General features: G+C 41.3%; 1 protein-coding gene across 7 annotated transcripts in view; it reads left to right on the plus strand.

Annotated features, from left to right (window-relative positions):
- PNPLA8 (patatin like phospholipase domain containing 8) overlaps window positions 1–22,618 on the plus strand; it is a 273,297-nt gene that overhangs the window by 43,248 nt on the left and 207,431 nt on the right. For all 7 annotated transcript variants that reach the window (XR_003858530.1, XM_029615017.1, XM_029615020.1 and 4 more), the window contains exon 2: window positions 19,979–20,055. The gene's annotated coding sequence lies outside the window, so the exon portion shown is untranslated. The remainder of the gene's footprint in view (window positions 1–19,978; window positions 20,056–22,618) is intronic.

The raw sequence follows: 22,618 nt of genomic DNA on the forward strand, positions 1-22,618 counted from the left end.
GTGGTACGGTAGGGGAAAGGGCGTAAATTGGGTTATCTTCTAACTCATCCAGTGACTAAGTTTGTGATGGCTGCTATTGTGGAAATTTGAACTCTAATGCTCTCAAAATGCTGCCATCTTTTAGCTTTGCAGTCCTAGATGAATTAGGGACCTTTGTGGTATTAAAAGCTCATGTATTATTGCACCTTTGGACTGTCCTCATGTTCAGTAAAAGATATCACAACTTATTGAGATTTATTTGTTACTGTTGAGAGATCAAGAAAAGCAAGTATTGTACCTATGAGCATGGAAAGTAAATGTTTTTCATTATTATATACTATAATTTAGATTTGAGACCTCCAGTGGTTATTTTTTATTTTTATTTTGATAGGAAGTGGAGAACACAAGCAAACATTTTATGTTGTGTAACAGGGCGTTTCTAGGGTAGGGCTTCCCAAACTGTGAGTCAGGACCCCAGATGGGGTTACAAATGTCACAAATGGAATTGCTCTTCAGGCCACTAGCAGCAGCAACATAGTAATGGAAGTCACTGTGAGGCCTGTGATCCAGCATACACTTACTGGCTCTGCACTTTCTAGTAACAGAAAGCTCTGCGCAAGGAGGGATCAGGGCCATTGCAGGGTCTGTGAGTGTGCACTGGATCCAGTGCTCCATGCTGATTATTACTAATGCTGCTACCACTTGCAGATCATTGTCTGGCTCGGAACCAACCATGAAAGGAGGAGAGAGCTCAGAATGTGTGGGCTGGTGGAGATTGCCCCTGTTCCTCTTGTCTCACCCACCACTAAATCTACTGAAAACAAAAATGTTGCCCCAGTCATCAACCTACCTTCTCTTCCCACCAATTAAAATCCATCTTTGGCTTGAGGCCCAAAGTAAAATGTTTCCACTGACCTTGGCCAGGCTGATTTTTGGAGGGGCTGTTTGAAAGTAAAGCTCAGATGTAAGAGTTGTCTGAGGTTTGGATCAGGTGGAGAGGGATTGGCTGTGGATGGTGAAAGAGGAGGAATGACAGAATTTTGATTAGGGGTTGTAAGAGAGGAGCTGGTGGGGATTATGGGGATCAGCTAGTGGGATATGAAAAATGGGTTGGAAGGAAAGAGGTGAGGCTTGGAAGTGAGGGAGAGAGGATGGAAAACATCAGAAGATCAGTTGGGGGTTATAAGAAGAGCTTGAGGGTGAGAGTGGATTAACTATGGGTTTGTGAAAAGGGCTGGCTGGGGAAGTGAGAAAGGGATCCTGTGAAGGGGGAGGCAGTTGAGAGAGGAGGTCCTGTGGAAGGGATGATGGTTGAGAGAATATCAGCTGAAGATGGTAGAGGTTGAGAGAGGGGATCAGCTGGAGGTTGGGGAGGGTCTGAGTGGAGTGATAGTTGGAGGAGGACCACCCCACTTCTAATTTGTTTTGGTAATCATCTGGGGTCATATGAATTTTCAAGTGCTAAAATGGGGGTCACACTGGGGAAACCCTGTTCTAAGGAGTTGATGGCCTGTGCTTAAACCAGTCAGATTGTTTGACATTCTGATCATTTTATTTAAGTACAAAAAATCAATACAGGTAATGGATCAATTGTTTCATCCAGTTTGCATTGTTCCTATCTACGCTGCTGTAGCTAATGAAATATTCTAGCTGCCAGCCGTCCAACCTTGATTGCCTATATGATCTGTTTTGCTGTTCAGTTCAGGTAGAGGACACAGAGGGAAGAAAATAAACCTATCACTCTGGATAAATGAGCATAACATTTCCCATAACTTACAAAAAATCTGGCTTCCTCCAAAATAAATAGAACTACAATAACTCTGCATAAAAACCTGAATGGAACCATCTACCTGGATGACTCCATTTTTCAGTGTATCATGTAAGCATCCTGATCCAAACAATAGCTGGTTACAAATACTTCATTTCTTTTAGCACCTATACAACAGAAAATAAGGAGTTTTGTGTGCACAACTTTTAAGAACATAAATCATGCAAACCTGTGCGATTTCTACATGTTTTTGTCTTTCTAAGCTGTAATATTTTTTTAGTGCACCAACATAAGCAGGGCTGAAAAAATCTTGGAAGTAGTGTCACCTGGGTGCCCTCAATTTGGCTTATGTCCTTTTTTGATATAGTTTAGGTATCCAGACTGACATAGGTCTCTTCTTCTGATGTGAGAAGGCTAAAGTTCCAATATAGTATTACTTTTAAACACTTCCCACTATTCATTCTACTTCTGAATAGTACACCACCAATGACTAGGCTTCTGCTAATTTAGGGTAATTGATTTACCTTTTGATTATACCTAAAGATGCCTACTGTTTATCTAGTCTGTAGCACAGTTTCAAAATGTATCTCCTTCCTTGAGTCTTATTACATTAAAAGAAAAAAGCTATATGATCTCAAAAGATCATGCATATTGTCTTTGGGTAGATTTTATAGTCGGGTGGAAATACATTTAGAGAAGTTGGGTCCCTGTCAAATGTTTAGGAATCAAGAAAAAGCATTTCCTTACTGGTTTTTTTTCTTGCTTTTTTGTTTTATTTGTTGTTGCTTTATTTATTTATTTTTGGCTTCTTATTTCACTTTTTTTTGTCTACTGTAGTTTAGTTTTTAAATTAGTTTTTGCTTCTTTTAATTGTAGATTTTATTCTTCTGAATTTTAGGCACCAGATTCATGTTTTATATGTATAAATCCTGAGTTCTGCCCCCCCCCCCCCCCCCACCAAGAACTCAAGGTTCAACCCCGTGGACTACCACTAGTTCCAAAAGCTTTACTCCACCTCTGATCAGGAGTTAAATTTCCAGTATTAAATAAACATGAGTTAAGTTTACATATCTCTCTTCATTGAAAAGTAATAGCTATTGTTTTAGTTAATGTGGAAGAGCGCTCATTTTTGTGCATATTTATTGCTCTGAAGTCCTCTTTAAACTGAAAGTAAAGTACACACAAAATGTGTGCACAGCCAAGCACATCTTATTACATCGGGGCCTGAATATGTAAAACAATGTAAAAGTCACAGGAGTATTATTTGCTTTGAAACTAACATATTTTTTAATTTTTTAATTTAACATTTTTATATACCGACATTCATAACATCACATCGGTTACCATTAAACAAAAATGCAGCCACAGAGACTTTACAGTAGAACTGATTATGAAACTGGGGAGTGGGAAGATCAATAAACAGGGGGGGGGGGTGAAATTATAATTAGGAAAGGAAGGTAATACAATATTCTTTATATTCTATGCATAAATATTAATATTCTTTAACTTAAGTACATTAATCTTCTTTAACTTATGTACAGGCAAAAAAAAAATTTGTGATAGACTTTGTGACATAAGAAATTTGTGACCTAAGACTTTCTGTGTGCATCAATGTGCATAAACCATGTTTTGAGCATGCTAAGCATATTTTTATGTGTATTGCTCCATTAGCTTACTGTATTGAGAGCTCTATTTTTTAGTTTTGAGTAAAGAAAATGTGCTGAAGTTCAGTGCATGTTTTTTAATCATGTCTTAACATTGAGGCCTCAGTATATAGCTATGTCAAAGATTCAGAGGTGTGGTGTACCATAAAAGTGTGTGAAACAGTGTTCAGAACACACTTTTATACCTACTTGCAATTCTATTTATAGGGCTCATTATATTGAGCATTTTCTCATAGCTACAAAATTTAACACATTTGCAAGTACACCTGGCTCATTATATGTCCAAGGCATTGTTCAATTGTTACATATTCTGGTATACTTCATATTTTTATTGAAGTCACAAGAATTTTTTTTTTTGTACATATAGCATCATCTAACATTTTTGCCCTATTTCAGTATCTAAGGGTTTTGCATTTTTGGAGTCCTTACCCTATTTTTATCTCACCTTTTTGTGGGATGTGTCTCAGGGGTATAAATTGCCCTTTGAGCATGCTCAGAGTCAGAGGGCTAGGAGATACTGCAAAGTGATGGTCTTTTGTCTAGCCCAAAGGATTGATTAAGAGGACTCATTCTGCTACCTGGTGGACTGACCAAGTTAGAGGGTCTTTATCTCTTAAGAGGACTGACTAGAGGATCTTTGCTGCTTCACAATGGACAGACCCAAGAGTTGTTGAAGAGTGAGGTGGTCTGAAGAGAGAGGAATTTGAGGACTGCAGAGTTTTTGGATATTTTTGGACTTTGATCAATTACTGAAAGAGAGAACATAAGAACATGCCATACTGAGTCAGACCAAGGGTCCATCAAGCCCAGCATCCTGTTTCCAATAGTGGCCAATCCAGGCCATAAGAACCTGGCAAGAACCCAAAAACTAAGTCTATTCCATGTTACCGTTGCTAGTAATAGCAGTGGCTATTTTTTAAGTCAACTTAATTAATAGCAGGTAGTGGACTTCATCTCCAAGAACTTATCCAATCCTTTTTTAAACACAGCTATACTAACTGCACTAACCACATCCTTTGGCAACAAATTCCAGAGTTTAATTGTGCGTTGAGTAAAAAGGAACTTTCTCCAATTAGTTTTAAATGTGCCACATGCTAACTTCATGGAGTGCCCCCTAGTCTTTCTATTATCCGAAAGAGTAAATAACCGATTCACATCTACCCGTTCTAGACCTCTCATGATTTTAAACACCTCTATCATATCCCCCCTCAGCCGTCTCTTCTCCAAGCTGAAAAGTCCTAACCTCTTTAGAGGCACTCTTTCCACTCTTGAAGAGATGTATTTTGGGGTTTTACTTGCCTTTGCATCCAGAAAACAGCAGAGGAGAAGACCTGGATATTATTGATGTGTATTAAGAAAAGTTTTGAAGTTATCTTTTTTTTTTTTTTTTTTTACAAAAGGATTTTTTATTATCATCCAGTACCTGGTTAAAGCTAGTTGATTCAGAAGAATACCCTTCCCTCTAGAAGATGGGGCTCAAAGGAGGCAGGTTGATGGGGGAAATTGTACCCTCTCCTTGCTGAAGAAAAGGATAAGGTGGACATACTGGTATCAGCAGTGTCCATTAAACTACCATCACTGTAGAAAGGGGTACAGATTTAAAGGACCCTCAGGACAGGAAAATAGAAGCAGTCCTAAAGCAGGCCTTCTCCACAGGAGCCGTAGAGAGCCAAGCCTCCATTTGTGGGGGTTACGAGGCTCGAGCAGCCTTATGCCTGATCCAGCAGTTGGTAGAGAGTTAAGAAATGGCATGCTTGGAGTCGGCAGTGGCCTTTTTAGCAGGTAAACTTAACCAGGTTATACATTGTATCTTCAAGGTCAATCGCCTCTGGGGTGGTGTAGTAGCTTGAGCGGTCAATGGCGTGGGTACAGCCAGAGGAAACCACCAGTAGACTCCGGCTGTGCTTCAGTGCTCTTTATTTATAGTGAATTTAAACAAAATGTCCACCGGCCTTCCCTTCGGATACTTCAGGATAAGAAATGTAAACAAAAGCGAACAGTGCAGCAGTTCACCTTAATCTCAGGAGAGTGCAGATAATACACAATCTTTTATAATAATAGCAACAAGCAACAACCCAGCTTAATTGAAGTCTCAAATAGTAGTACAACTCACCTTAGCTTCAGGAAACAGTTAGTCTTCAGACATGACAATTCTTAGCATATGGGAATTCTCTCCATGCTCCCTGGGGTCTGTCTAATCCTTCTAGGGCCTGAGGTCTTATCCTCTGCGGGAGGGCTCCTCTCTTTACCCAGGATTCCCTGCAGCTCTCTATCTTAAGGAGGACCAGGCAGGGTAGCTGTGCCTGGTTCTTTAAGGTAGACCAAGGGAGTTTCCTATACACTCCCTCGCAGGTGGCAAGTAGAAGACTATTGTGACACTGTAATTGGGTGTCACACCTATGTAAGCCACACCTATGTAAGCTTCCCTTTAGGGAGTACTATTTGGAGAAGACTTGGAGAAGTTGGTAAAGGTCTTGGGTGAAACCAGGACACAAAGGTTACCAGAGGTAACCAGCAGTTCAAGTATCAACACAAAGTATCAGGTTTGGCAGCCTCACACATGTCTGGAGGGAAATTCCAGTTCTTTCGTGGGATCAAGAGTCCAAGGACAAATCTGCCGAAGCCATAGTTGACAGTCGCCCTTCCCAATGATATCTGATGGGCCTGTCCACTGATATAACTTTAGCATTATGCACGGTGACCCACATTACAGTGGATCAATGGGTTCTGGATAGAATGTTAAGGGGGAACGCACCTGAGGGTGTCACCCTAGTACAAATGTGTTTTTGATTCCCCTTTGCATGTCTCAAATTAAAGAGTGAGCAGTAGAAGTGAGCCTGCAAAGGCTCCAGGACTTCGAAGCAATAGTTCCAGTCCTGCCCTCGGAGAGGGGGTAAAAAGCATATTCAATTTACTTTATAGGGCCAAGGAAGGTTGATACCTTTTGACCTGTTGTAGACTTAAAAGTGGTTGACAGGTATTAGAGGGTGCCCCATTTCAGAATGGAGACCTTCTGCTTGGTCATGGTGGTAATAAGAAGAGAAGAGTCTGGCAGAGGTCTACCTCTGTATTCTGATAAGACCTTTTTTTGTTTTTGGGTTTCAGGTCATTACTTTCAGTTTCAAGCCCTGCCTTTGGAACCTTCATCAAGGTCCTGGAGATAGTAGTGGTGGCCCTACACAAGCAGGGGATAATAGCACAGCCCTGTTTGGATCATTGGTTTAGCAGTGCAGAGACTTCCCAAGAGAGCCATCAGGATTTGGCCATGGTGGCCCAGCTACGGGAAAGGCTGGGTTGGGTGGTAAAATATCCAAAGAGCAACTTCGAGCCTTCGCAGTCCCTAAGAGGGCTACTAAGTTATTAAAGCAGGTGAAGCTGTTTTGCACACTAGGATGTGCATATTCAGAAGCATTTAGATGGATAACTTGGAAATTATCCTGCTAAATGAATATTCAGGCACTTATCTGGCTAAATTCTAGTCAGGTAATTTTATTTATTTAAAAGGGTTTTGTTACCTGTCCTTCCAAAAAATTTGGAGTGGGCATCAGTAAAACATACATAATTAAAACAAGACAAGACAAAAACAAAACAAATAAAAACTAAAAACAACAATGCCCTCATGCTATACATAGAAGTGAATAAACACTGCAGAAAAATTTGGGGCATAGTTAAGAGAAAATAAAGAGATGTTGGTAGGAATAACTAATGGGCCGTTACAGTAAAGCGCGGCCGCAGTTACCCTGTTTCTAACCCAATTTGGACACGTAAGGCGAACCCGCGATTCAGTATCTAGTTTTATGCTTCCTTACAGCTTGCCGAAATGGATGCGTATCCGTCTCTGCCCGCCGCATGTATATGATATGTTATATATGTAATGATCGACTTAGCTATTCCCTCCGATACAGTAACGTGTGCCCAGATTATCGCCTTTTAAACCAGCTTATTTGCTGCATCTTTAACCTGCAAATTTACCGCCTACCCTGACCCTGGCGTTATTGTGGTGTTCAGTCAGCTTCCCGCTGTCTTGAGCGCCCGACTGTACGTTCAAGCCGCGACCTTGGACGTCTGTTCATGGACCTTCCTGCTGCCTTGAGCACCCGTCTGGACATCCAAGCCGCGACCTCTGACGTCCGGCAACCCCTGCGTGCTGAGCCCGTGCTCCAGCATCTCCAGCCACAGCTCCCGCAGCTCCAGAGGCTCCCTGTGCGCGTACCCGGAGCCGCCGCTGTCCTCGCCCTGCGCCTCCCTGCTGGGCTCCGGGTTGCCGGAGGAGCCCGTCCCGCCCGACTTCGGGGACAAGTGCCGGCACAAGTCGCCGCCCCGGCCGGAGCAGCCGCCGCCGCCCCCTATCCCGACCCGAGGATTGGCCACGCTGCACAAGTTCCAGCTCCCCTACCAGGTGACTCCGTGCAGGGAGAGCGGGACCCACCCAGATATTCATGGACCTTCCCGCTGCCTTGAGTGCCCAGCTGGACGTCCAAGCCGCGACCTCGGACGTCCGGCTTGGACGTCCAGCCGGGCGCTCAAGGCAGCGGGGTCTGTAGGAAAGAACCATCCACTTACCTGGTGGAATGACATTTCAAATGACATTCAAATGACAGGTTCCAGCGCACCCTGGATACTGTATAGGCACTGTATACCGCTGTATACAGTAAGATGGATTGCGCACGCCTACCGCTTCATTGACGCGCTTTGGATGCCACTTGGATTTGCGTCTAATTTGAATACTGAATCGAGAGGTATGTGAACCAAAATATGCGCGTGGCAAACGAGGGTGCGCCCGGCACTGCCACATTCTTTCTTACGCGTCCTTACTGTATCGGCCCGTAAGTTAGGGGAGCACCTGCACCATTGAATATACAGGCTAAGTTAGCCAGCTAGTTTTATTCGGTTAACTAGCCAAGTTGCACAAACGCTGCTTTTCGGCTAACTTGCCGAGCTGCACAAAGGTTCTCTCAAGCTATTGGACTGTTGCCAGTTCCTGAGGCTAATGGCAACCACCATAGGCATAGCCTCATGGGCTAGGGCTCATATGCACCCGTTCACAACCCTGCTAGGTTCCCTCTTCCCGCAACTACAGCTGTCACTTCTGGATTTCCAGGCTGCTTTCACGTAACCTTGCAAAGGGGATGGGCCTATAGCCACCTGATTGGATGCTGCTAACCTCAAAGGCCAGCTCGGTAGGGTAGGGAGCACATTACCAAGGCCTTCTGGCCCAAATGATCTGGGGAAGGAGGAAGCTCTATGGTCAATTAAACAAGTTGCAGTTAAAGGCCATCAGTCCAGCATGGCAGACCACCCAGACATGGATAAAGGGGAAGGCAGTCTTTTTTTTTTTTCAGAAAACTGTGTGGCATTGGCGTGCGGGAACAAACAAGGAGACACTCACAGCCCAGTCTATTGGAGGTAGAGAGTGGCATAATGTGGTGGGTGGAAGGATGTTTGTTTTTTTTTTTTCTTGAAGTCTGGATCACACACACACACCAAGAATATAATGTCTGCCTTTGGCTTATGTGAAAATATGAAAGGCCATATTTTTCTGTATAATATATGTACAAACAAACAATAACAAACATAACAGGTTTATATCAGCACAATGGGCAAGGTAAATAATCTTCCCCAGCTAATGGATAATTATATACAAAGGCCTAGCAAAAGCTGCCACTTTCCAAAAAGTATGTCTTCCCCAACTCCGTAGATGGTGGCCAGCAAGCAGATTTCTTTGGAAAGATTGGATGGCGCCGGGAAGTCTGGACTGTTGCAGAGTTTGTTGTTCTAAATTCTCTCTCTGTTCAGCTCTCGGCAGTAGCCTGCCCATCCCACTGTGAGTTAGTCTTATCCCTATGTCTGGACATGCACTGTACGGTTTTCTTTGTTTCCTAACTCTCCTGAAATATTGCCAAACTAAATGATGATAAAAAAACTACTGCGTGTCTCAGGACAACTCTGAAATGGTGGGTTCTGGTGTTTTCTACTCTACTTGTAAGAGCCATATTGTCCAGACATTCTCTTTTACATATGGAGCCACTAGTTCTGCACATCTCTTAAATGAAACACATTCTGTTGGACACCCAGAATTGTAACAAAATCAGCATCAGTGTCATGAAAATAAAAGCAATCATAAACATAGACATCCTGAAAGACAATTTAGAAGTAAGACTAAATGACATAGATTACACAAACTGCTGCTCTGCTACCTCAACATGGTTACAAACAACCAGAACCTTAGCCAACAAAATAAACCCAACTAAATTGATCAACATCAAAGACCCCAAAGAAACTAACCCTTGGTACAAAGAAAAGATAAAAGAAGTCAAAAGAAAAAAAGAAAAAGTATGGAAGATAGATAAAACAGAAAACCTGACAAAATACAGACAACTTCTCACTTGCTATAAACAAGTAATCCTCAACGCAAAAAAGCAATATTACAGTAGGAAAATTGAAAAATTCGCAAATAACCCCAGAACTTTATTCACCATAGTTAAAAATCTCACAAACGACAAAAATGAATCTTCCCCAAACCTACCAGCAAATAGATGTAATGAAATAATAGCTAATTTTTTCAAGGACAAAATTATGAACCTAAAAACAAAGATTCCAAAATCATCAACACAAACAATCAAAATGCAAAAAAGAGATGTTAAACAATGGACAACTTTTAATGAAATTTCGGAACTAGAAGTAGAGTCAACGCTAAAAAAGCTAAATCCAGCCCCACATACACAAAACACAATACCAACCATAGACTTAAAAAGCCTCCACAGTCTCTCCAACTCTAACCAATATAATTAATCTATCCTTAACAGAAGGAACCATGCCAGATACGCTTAAAGGAGCAATAGTAAAACCGATTTTAAAGAAAAAAAAACAGTGATCCCCTTGTTCTTAGCAACTATAGGCCGGTATCTAACCTACCTCTACTAGCAAAACTAATAGAAAAAACTGTACAAAACCAATTAGCAGAACACTTAGAAACCAACAATATCCTATACCCGTCACAACACGGTTTTCGAAAAAACTACAGCACTGAAACTCTCCTGCTGGCACTAACAGACAACATCATGAGAGGGTTTGACAGCGGTAAACATTTTATACTGGTAATGCTAGACCTATCAGCTGCATTCGATACAGTAAACCATGGAATACTGCTAAACAGACTAGAAGAAATAGGACTAAGCAAACAATACATATAAGTGGTTCAAATCATACCTAAATAACAGATACTTCCAAGTTCAGATCAAAGATACAATGTCAAATAAAATAGGACTACAAACAGGAGTCCCACAAGGGTCGGCCCTATCCGCCACACTATTTAACATATACATGCTGCCACTATGCCACCTATTAGCTGGACTGGGCATAACACATTACATATACGCTGATGATATTCAATTAATCCTTCCCATTGACAACACAATAGAAGAAACTCTGGACCTAGCCAACATGTATCTAGATATTATCAAACAGCTTCTCAACCAAATGGAGTTAGTTATTAACATAGAGAAAACAGAATTCCTTCATCTAGAAAGAAAAAATCTAGAAATTATCCAAAATCCTATTACACTCAAAAACAACCAAAAGATTGAACTAGCTGAAAAAGTACGCAACCTAGGAGTGATGATTGACATGAACTGAATATAAAACAACATATATCCTTTAAAATAAGAGAAGGTTACAACAAACTTATTACTCTTAGGAGATTAAAACCCATGCTAACTACAAACAACTTCCGTACAGTGCTACAAGCATTAATCTTTGCAAGCACTGATTATTGTAATGCCCTACTCCTAGGCTTACCATACACAACAATTAGACCACCAGATACTGCAAAACACAGCGGCAAGAATTCTGACTGGAAAAAATAGAAGGGACCATATATCACTGATACCCTAATTGAACTACACTGGCTACCCATTGAACAGAGAATACAATACAAATCACTATGTACCATACATAAATTAATCCATGTCGAAAAAACAGAATGGCTAAACACTGCACTGAAAGTACACGTCCCCAACAGGAACCTGAGATCCGCAAACAAGGCATTACTAACTATTCCCTCCGTTAAAACTGCAAGACTAACTCAAGTAAGGGATAGAGCCCTATCATTAGCAGGGCCTACATTATGGAACACCATGCCATCAGAAATCAGACTGCAAAAAGACATCAAACTGTTCAAAAAGAGCCTAAAAACATGGCTATTTAAACAAGCATACCACAAAGAGAAGGGAGAATAGAATCCAAAGAATTGCAGAAAGCGATGAGTCTGTGCTTTGACACAACACACCTACTCATTATGAGTGTGTGTCACTTTTTTACTTTTAAGCAGTAACAGATAACATGTAGATTATTAATAATTTTGAACCGACCTGATAAACCTAAACACACAACCTCACCTAGCATCTTATAGCTATTATGAAACTTTGTACCGTACCTTACAGGCACCTGTCTAGATGTTAAAATAAAGCTACATTTTTAAGTGCCTTATTGTTAACCGTTGTGATGGCTTCTAGCTTAACGACGGTATAGAAAAGAGTTTAAATAAATAAAATAAATAGTAATTCAGATAGAAACACTAGTGTTAAACCAATACCAAAATAGATAAGAATGTGTGTACCCCAAAAGCTAAAAGTGCACTTGTATCCATAAGGTCTATACAAGTTTATTCTGTGTCTATAAACAAAATCGTGGCAGATGTCAGGTGTTTTCCAGCTTTCAGCTCTTTCTCTCATCACACAGAGCTGCTTGGCACTGCATTTCACTGAGCACAATCTTTTAATTCCCTAACTGCTAACTGGCTCTAAAGTGGTATTCTTATTCGCTAATTAGGTCTTGTCTGTATCTCTCTGTGTGCAACCTTGATGTTTCCAAGTTACTTCTAATCAGACTAGAAGGGAGGGGCTGTGGGCTGTGAAGAGAGGGCTACCTTACTGCCCAGAATCCTATAACTTCTTCTTTATGGTTTCAGCATTGTACATGCATATAAGCAGTACTGTGTCTCTGTTATCTTTTCTGGCAGAATATTCAGTACTTTCCAAGCAATCTATGTGCTGACCTTTTACTATAATAGTGGAGTATAAGTTGTTCTTTCTCTCTGTGGCCATTTTACAACATGCTTTACCATTTGACAGTACTAACTTCTGAGCATACTTGTACACTAAATGGGGCCTACCTGTCCCTATCATATATTAGGTAACTGCAAAAGGAAGACTGCCTACCACAAGTTTTACTGTGAATTCAAGCAAGCACAAAGCTGCATCCTATCTTTATAACTGTATTTCTCTCTCAGAAGGAAATAAATTAACCCTTTGCCGTCACACCAAAATTCTTCTGCAAAACCTGTCCCTTTCGCAGATACTCAACTGGGCAGAAAGGAACCTATCGCAGTTGGCAGCAACACACTTTGCAGGAAGAGAGAATGTACAGGTAGATTTTCCTCAGCAGGAACAGGCCGAACCTGGGAGGTCAGTCATTGCAAGGAATTAGGTTCCAAGAGGATAATTGCCTGGATCCACCTTTAGCCCAAGAACAGACTTCTGTGCATATTCCCACCTTAGTTGCTGATATGCAGAGTAATAGAATAGAAAATCACATATCAAATGTGATATTGGTAGCTTCGGACTGACCAAAGAGGCCTTGGTATGCAGACCTAATAAGGCTGCTAGTGGGAGCTCCTCTGCTGCGATCCAGAGAACAGGGGTGGCCTTGACAGGGCCAGATCCCGATTGGAGACCTATCTCCATTTTGGCATATGTTCTGGCTGTTGAAAGGGCACAGCTGTGAGTAGAAGATACTTGCAGGCACAGTGGCTACGATGCTGAAGGCCTGTAAGAACTCAACCTCCTTAATCTCTGTTAGTCTAGATGCTATTTGAGGAGGACTGTTGAGAAAATGGAACTTCTCCATGGAAGGAAGATATGCTATGGATTCTAGACTTTTTTTCACAGAAGGGCTTGATCAATGTCGTGGCAGTCATGTCATGCTATAGGGACCACATTAAGAGCACTCATCCACGTACCCGGATGTTGTGTGCTTTTTGAGGGGGAGAAGTAGAAGCAGATACAACTGCCTTTCAGACATTCTTTCCTTAATGTGACCATATCTGGTTCTTAAAACCTTGGTATGAGCAGACTTTGAGCCCTTGAAGAGAACATCCATTAAAGGTTACCTTCTTGATAGCTTTCTGCTCTGCCAGACGCATTTCGGAATTGTAGGCCCTCTCATGCAGAGAGCTCTATTTGGTAATATCCCCACATTCTGTCATGTTTAAGCCAGTGCCCTCCTTCTGAAGGTGGTGTCTTGCTGCCATTTGACACAGGCAGTGGTTCTGTTTGCTTTTCAGGAGGAAGGCATGCAAAGGCAAGAAAAATAGTCTGCGCCTACTGGATTGTGCTGGATGATGATAAAGTGCCTGAAGGTGACAAATGCTTTCAGGAAGACTGATAGGCTGTTTGTACTGTTTGGTATCCCACAAAAGGGAGAAGTGACTTCTTAGGCCTCAATCCCACGTCCTTCCAATTTTCTGTAGCCTCTCAGAGGGATTTTTCAAATGCCTTCTGAAAATCCAAATACTCACCTTGGTTTGCATGTTTATTTATACCTACAAAAAAATCTAGTAAATTGGTAAGGCAAGACTTCCCTTTACAAAAACCTATGTTGATGCTCCCCTATCAAACCCACTGCTACTCCTTGTCACCTTGGGCAAGTCACTTTACCCTCCACTGCCCCTGGTGCAAACTCAGATTGTGATCCTTCTGGGACAGGGAAATACCTACTGTACCTGAATGTAATCTGCTTTGAAGTGGCTTTTTAAATGATAGATTGCAAATCACAGAAACAGGTCTGCAATTTCATTTTTAAGTTCCGTCAGAACTCTGGGGTGAATATCATCTGGTCCCTGTGATTTGTTAATCTTTAGATTGTCAATTTGAGTTATTACATCCTCTAATTTCATAGTGATTCCATCTGTTGTCTCATAGTCGTCGTCATCAAAAAATGTTTCAGGTGTGGAACTGGGAACATTACAGTTCAAGCCACACTGGCTCATGGTCGGACCAAGTGATAGTTTTGATACCCCTGATATAACTTCTGGAATCATTTATTTTATCTACCAATATCAAATCAATATGGAAATAGGAACTGTGTGGACTGGAAAAATGGAATAGTCTCTTAAAGTTGGTTATAGAGTTTGCTAACCATCCAATAGCCCCAAATCTTCACAAACTGGCTCTATGCCTGCTAGGAGGCATTTCCCTCCATACTAAATTACCCATGGAAGGGTTTACTGTCATATTAAAATCCCGCCAAGTATAAGGGTGTGCCCCACTGAAAGCCTGACAATTCTATAGGCTCGGACTGGTTGGAATTTAGTGCATAAAGGGGAGCAGATTTTAATGAGAGAGAAAATGGGAAGGCGAAGGTGAAAGAGTGATGGCTGGGAAAGGAGGGAGAAATGAAGAACATAAGAACGTAAGAAATTGCCATGCTGGGTTAGACCATGGGTCCATCAAGCCCAGCATCCTGTTTCCAACAGAGGCCAAACCAGGCCACAAGATCTTGGCAATTACCCAAACACTAAGAAGATCCCATGCTACTGATGCAATTAATAGCAGTGGCTATTCCCTAAGTAAACTTGATTAATAGTCATTAATGGACTTCTCCTCCAAACCTTTTTTGAACCCAGCTACACTAACTGCACCAACCACATCCTCTGGCAACAAATTCCAGAGCTTTATTGTGTGTTGAGTGAAAAATAATTTTCTCCGATTAGTCTTAAATGTGCTACTTGCTAACTTCATGGAATGCCCCCTAGTCCTATTATTCGAAAGTGTAAATAACCGATTCATATCTACTCATTCAAGACCTCTCATGATCTTAAAGACCTCTATCATATCCCCCCTCAGCCGTCTCTTCTCCATGCTGAACAGCCCTAACCTCTTCAGCCTTTCCTCATAGGGGAGCTGTTCCATCCCCTTTATCATTTTGGTTGCCCTTCTCTGTACCTTCTCCATCGCAACTATATCTTTTTTGAGATGCGGCGACCAGAAATGTACACAGCATTCAAGGTGCGGTCTCACCATGGAACGATAAAGAGGCATTATGACATTTTCCGTTTTATTAACCATTCCCTTCCTAATAATTCCTAACATTCTGTTTGCTTTTTTTGACTGCTGCAATACACTGAGCTTACATTTTTAAAGTATTATCCACTATGATGCCTAGATCTTTTTCCTGGGTGGTAGCTCCTAATATGGAACCTAACATTGTGTAACTACAGCAATGGTTATTTTTCCCTATATGCAACACCTTGCACTTGTCCACATTAAATTTCATCTGCTATTTGGATGCCCAGTCTTCCAGTCTTGCAAGGTCCTCTTGTAATGTATCACGGTCCACTTGTGATTTAACTACTCTGAATAATTTTGTATCATCTGCAAATTTGATAACCTCACTCGTCGTATTCCTTTCCAGATCATTTATATATATATATTGAAAAGCACCGGTCGAAATACAGATCCCTGAGGCACTCCACTGTTTACCCTTTTCCACTGAGAAAATTGACCATTTAATCCTACTCTGTGTTTCCTGTCTTTTAACCAGTTTGTAATCCACGAAAGGACATCACCTCCTATCCCATGACTTTTTAGTTTTCTTAGAAGTCTCTCATGAGGGACTTTGTCAAACGCCTTCTGAAAATCCAAATATACTACATCTACTGGTTCACCTTTATCCACATGTTTATTAACCCCTTCAAAAAAAAATGAAGCAGATTTGTTAGGCAAGACTTCCCTTGGGTAAATCCATGTTGACTGTGTTCCATTAAACCATATCTTTCTATATGCTCTACGATTTTGATCTTGAGAATAGTTTCCACTATTTTTCCCGGCACTGAAGTCAGGCTCACTGGTCTATAGTTACCCGGATCTCCCCTGGAGCCTTTTTTAAATATTGGGGTTACATGGAAGAAGGAATAGAACTGGGAGGGATGAGAGGGTTAAGAAGGATACAGTGAAATGGGGATGGAAAGAGAGAGAAGGTAAGAGTTTGGATTGGGCAAAGGAAGAAAAGCTGAAATACATGGAAAATGGGGGAGGCTGGAATGAAATAGAGGAAAACTGGGCAGAATAAGGGAGGAGAGGGGGAGATGAGATGATGTACTTTGTGAAATCTACCTTTTCTTGACTTGTTAGAATTTTAAAATTTTTTCTTTCTTTTCTTACTCTTAATCATTATATTTAAAATGAAATTTCAGAACAATTACTAAAAATTTGTAATCTGTCATTAAAATCGTCTTTTGTACATGAACATTGGAGAGTGTCCAGTGTAATCCCAATATTAAAAAGGACGCCAGGATGATCTGGGAAACTATAGGTTGGTGAGCCCGACTTCTGTTGCGCCCGTTGGATGCAGAAGGCTGCGCCCTCTCTGTCTCACTTCTTTTCTTCCTCTTTCCTCTCCTCTGGGCAAGATGGCTTCCACCGCCTCTCCTTGCCGACCTCTCCGGTGTCCCCGGACCGGCATGGGCGATTGTATTCGCCATTCTTACACTGAGGTCACTTAGGGCACGCGCGTGTGCCGCCCTCTGTTTTGAATATGTCATGGTGGGAACCTCGAGGATGTCCCCACCGCATGACATCACTACCTCCAGGTACTTAGCCTCTGATCTCCAATCCAGCTACGAGTTAGCAAGGATTCCGCTCCAGCTAATTTCGACTCCTTCAGAGACTCCGCTCTGAATACTCATTCCTACAAACCCTCCGGGGTTATGCTGGCTACACTAGGGCTTTCTAGGTACCCGCTCCTTGGGAGCCTTATTCGTTCCTATCTACCCTCCGGGGTTTTATTATTCCAGCAAGGACGCTCAAGGCACCCGCACCTCGGGGGTCTTGCTTGCTCCTATCTACTCTCCAGGTTTCCCAGCTCATCAGGATCCTAGGTACCCGCTCCCCGGGCCTTGCACTCGCCTGCCTCCTCCTGGGCTAACCTGCAAAGGACATCCTGGCTCCGGCGCTCCGGGCCTTGCATCATCTCTACCTCCGTTCTACGGAGGCCATCTCTTCAACAGCTACCAGCCTTTGTGAGTAACTTCTCTGTGCCTTGTCTCACCACAGAATAGATTCTCAGCGTACCCTGCTCCATGGACCACTACCGGACCCTTCACTTCCAGCATCTAGTGAGACCTTCTCTGCACTTGATACAACTGAGTGCCTGGACTGAACTATCATCAGAGACCTACTCCACTGGCTGAGGAACCTAGCCCGCTTCTCGGGTCCTGCCAACTGCTATTTAATAAAGCTTCTTTTCTCTCTGTGGTCTTTACTGAGAGTCAGCCTATTGCTGTGTTTTCCCCATGGGGCCCCTCCCCGTGGGAGGAGTCATCAACACAGCAACCAGGGGTCCACAAACAAGTCAAACTTACAACAACTTCATTGCCAGGAAAAATAGTAGAATCTATTCTAAAGAACAAAATCACAGAACATACCGAAAGACATGGTTTAATGGGACTCAGTCAGCATGGATTTACCCAAGGAAGTCTTGCCTCAAATCTGCTACATTTTTTTGAAGGGATTTAATAAACATGTGGATAAAGATTAACTTGCATATGGATTTCAGAAGACGTTTGACAAAGTCCCTCTTGAGAGGCTTCTAAGAAAACTAAAAAGTCATGGGATAGGAGGCAATTTCCTTTTGTAGATTGCAAACCGGTTCAAAGACATGAAACAGAGTAAGATTAAATGGTCAGTTTTCTCAGGATCTGTACTAGGACCAGTGCTTTTTAATATATTTATAAATGATCTGGAAAGGAATACAACAAGTGAGGTGATGAAATTTGCAAATGACACAAACATTCAGAGTAGTTAAATCACTTGTAGATTGTGATAAATTGCAGGAGGACCTTGCGAGACTGGAAGATTGAGCATCCAGATGGCAGATGAAATTTAAGGTGGACAAGTGCAAGGTGATGCATATAGGGAAAAATAATTGTGCTGTAGTTACACAATGTTAGTTTCCATATTAGGAGTTACCACCCAGGAGAAAGATCTAGGTGTCATAGTGGGTAATACATTTGTCTGCTCAGTTGGTTGTGGCAGTCAAAAAAGCAAACAATTTTAGGAATTATTAGGAAGGGAATGGTGAATAAAATGGAGAATGTCAAAATGCCTCTGTATATCTCTATGATGAGGCTGCACCCTGAATAATACCATGTGCAGTTCTGGAGAAGGTACAGAGAAGGGTGACAAAAATGATAAAGGAGCTGCAAAGGCTAAAGAGGTTAGGGCTGTTCAGCTCATCAGAATCCTAAAGAGGTTAGGGCTGTTCAGCTTGGAGAAGAAATGGCTGAGGGGGGATATGATAGAGGCTTATAAAATCATATGAGGACTAGAACAGGTAAATGTGAATCAGTTATTTACTCTTTCAGATAATAGGACTAGGAAAAATTCCACGAAGTTAGCATGTAACACATTTAAAACAAATTGAAAATTCTTTTTCACTCAATGCACAATTAAGCTCTGGACTTCCTTTCTGGAGGATGTGGGCAGTTAGTATAGCTGGGTTTAAAAAGATTTGGATAAGTTTCTGGAGAAGTCTATAAACTGCTGTTTATCAAGTTGACTTAGGGAATAGCCACTGGTATTAGTAGCATGGTATCTATTTAAAGTTTGGGTAGTTGCTAGGTTCTTGTAACCTGGATTGGCCAGTTTTGGAAACAGAATGTTGGACTTGATAAACCCCCAGTCTGACCCAACATGGCAACTTCTTATGTTCTTATGTGTATATAACTTTGGCAACACACACAAAATTGTCATGCCAATATATTTATCTGAATCTGATAGGAAGATTGGGGACTGGGAAGGGCAAAGGCAGATGGATGGGTGAAAAACATGGCAGGAGGAGTGTGGGGTAGAAAGAGGGAGTTCAAGGCTGAGGGCAAAAGAAATCTGGCAAGTTGAGACGGGGGGCGGGGGGGGGGGGGTGCACCAGATGGGGTAGTGAAATGAAGTATTGAGATTAGAAAAGTGAGATGGATGAAAAAGAGATGAAAGAAATGTGACAAAGAAAGTTTTCAAAGGGACAGTTAGGGAAAGAGAAGGGAGAAGAGGCATATGGAAAGAAAAGTAATGGAAATGAGAACCATCATGAATGAGATAGAGAACAGTATGATGAGAAAAAAAACCAAAACAAATCCCAAAGATAGGAAAAAAGTTTTATTTTCAGTCTAGAAATTTTATTGTCATTTTTTAAAGTTTGAACATATGTTGATGTATTTTTAATGTGGTATGGAGTTATGGGATATTTAGTGATAGGCAGTATGGTTTGTTTATTTTAAAATATTATGTTCTAGAAAATGTCATTAATTGTGGAGGGCTGCTGAGGAAGGTGGGTGATGGTGGTCATGGTTAGGATGGGTGAGGGGAGAAATGGACATGATGGGGACCGCCTCTAACCCACTCATTGGCAAAAGTATGTGCACAACAGTAGTGTGTACCTGCACACTCCCACAATAAAATTAGAAGGGATACTGTTGGTGAGTCTGTTTCTTGACAATGTATGTGTTCTTCCATAGGCTGAACACACCCCCTTCAGGGCTGCTGATGCAGGAATGGAAAGCATGAACACTGGAAGTGGACTTGAGGCTTGGAAGTATGTATTGTTTTAAACACATATTTTTTCCTAGCCTATGTTGTCTGCCCAAAACTTTTGCTTCATTTCTCTCTTTTCTTAGATTGATTGATTTTAGTTGGTACTAGACATGAACATTGAGTGTTAATGTTTTAATTTGTTTGTATAATTGATTGTTTTGCATTTTAATTCTGCAAAATAGAGGTGGAGGGGCCGAGCGTTACACTCGGTGGGAAAATATCCAAATGGAAATGGTGTAGCACTAAGCACAATCAGGATCCACAAGATAAAAAGAGGATTCAGTCAATTAGACAAGATTGCCAAGCAATTCCATTTTTATTATAGTCAGTATCAAAAAGAGCTGATTTCATGGACTGTTTTTCGCCACTCTGGCTGCTTTGCTTCCCTTGGTGCTTTCTAAGTCCTCATTTCCAGATTCCTTGATGATGCCTTGATGGGGTTCCTCATATAAATGTTGTCACCAGTTTAAGGGCTTTGAATCATCAATATTCTATTGTGAGTTTGGAGATGTCAGTTTTTTTGGATTTACGGTCTTTCTTCACACTGTTATTGATTGGTTTGGGCTCTGTCCTTCCCGACGCAGCTGGAGTGGTGAAACACGGTCCACTTGAGTTTGTGAACTTGCAAGTTGTATTTTTGAGGAATGGTCTCATTCACAGCTGATTCAAATATTTCTCCTGCACCTTTTTGAGCTTGATTTTTCTGTGATAAAGAGATATCAAGGAGAGAAAGATGGCCGCCGCATGAACAGGCAGGACAAGAGGCTCTTCTCCTTTGATACTTGAAAAACTAATTTTCCTTTAAGCAATATGCCGCATACAAAACGCAAGGCTAAAGTGAGGGAAGCTACTACTTCCTCACCTGTACCTGAATATCTTCAGCCGAAGACAGAGTCCTTTTTCTCTGCCCCAGCAGAGAGAACACCGGTGAAGGGGGTCGCTACAGCTTTTGGCACGGAGCGGGTGTCAGCACTGTTGGCCGAAGAAATCACATTGAGTCCCGGTGCACTGAGTACTCCCTCTCCCCCTTTATCTCCTGATGCAGTGAATATTGTGGCGAGTCCACAAGGAGAGAAATTACCGATTTCAGTGGATACTAAACCCATGAGCATTGCAGCGACACGGGTGGGGACTGGGCCAATGGCCGGGCCGGCTCTCAGAGCGTCACCTCGAGAATGTACTGCAAGGGAGGAAATGGCCATCAAAGGGATTTCGATGGGGAGTGCAACAGGAGAGAGTGATGCAGTCTATAAAACCCCGATGGAAGCACTGACCCCAACGGTGAAACCGAAGGTAATCACAATGGATTCCTTATGGTATGCTTTAAAGGGCCTTGAGTCTGCTATTCTCAACAAAAATCACCTTTGAATCTAATCAAAGATTCCTGAACATTGAAAATATGATCAATCTGCAAAATACAAAGTTGGAACATCTGGAATCTCGTTTCGAAAAAGTTGAATCGGTGCAGAATGAGATGCTATGAGTGGAAGCTTTGAATATTAAAAAGCTTGAGAATATTGAAAATCGTGAAATATGTGAACCTACAGGCTATTAATTTCCCATATATGAAAGGAATTTCTACATATGATATGTTTAAGACTTACCTTTTGCATGTGTTGAAAATGCCATCTGAAGCTCTACCAGTTTTATCCAGAATATACTATTTACCAACGAAAGAAGTAGATTTAAATAAAGATCAAGTTCCAGAGGTTACTTTAAATCTGACAGAAGTTTTGGAATTCTATTTAGAATCTGAGATATCTAAACAAATGACGTTGTTTGTATCTTTCACCCTTTCTGCGGATAGAGATTTGGTTTTCAGGATGTTCATGCGTAATTGTTTGTTTGAAAATATTTTATGGAGGTAAAATTTGGATTTACCCAGATATATCAAGGATTACTCAGGAAAGGAGAAAGAAATTTCTAAATATGAGACCTGAAGTAGTAGCTAGAGGGGCAAGATTTACTTTAAGATATCCTTGTAAATGCTTGGTTAATTATCAGAATTATAAATATGTATTTTTTGAACCATCGCAGTTATATAGGTTTCTAGATATGCATACCCTAGAGACTCCTGATTTGTGATTGGTGATTAAGGAATATCTGCTATGCCTCACATAGCATTCTAATTTAAAAGATATTTTTTCTTGTTAAAACCGCTTAATATTTTCTCCCGCAATATTTCTTGGAATATTCAGATAAAAGGAACTGTATGTACTATTACTTATTTCCTATATTATGATACTATTTTGATTTATCTGTACTCGACAATCAGTGTTTGCTGTTGTAATTTGAATAAGATAAAGATTTAAAAAAAAAAAAAAGATAAGAGATATCACTAGAAGAAATAAAAGGAGTTATTGCTATTCTACCATAAGGATTCAGGTTATCTAAACGGAGCATACACTGGTAGCTGGTTTCAACATCTGAAATTATGGGATGCTTTGGTTTTTAGATTATTCACAGCTTGAAAGGGACAAAATCAGTTAAAATGTGCTTCTGTGGGGAGATCCAAGATGGCGTCAAAGTGAAAGGACGTGGCGTTGGAGCTCCTGCATCGAACT

The sequence above is a fragment of the Rhinatrema bivittatum genome, chromosome 9 (assembly GCF_901001135.1).
Source record: "Rhinatrema bivittatum chromosome 9, aRhiBiv1.1, whole genome shotgun sequence".
In the NCBI taxonomy this organism is placed as follows: domain Eukaryota; kingdom Metazoa; phylum Chordata; class Amphibia; order Gymnophiona; family Rhinatrematidae; genus Rhinatrema; species Rhinatrema bivittatum.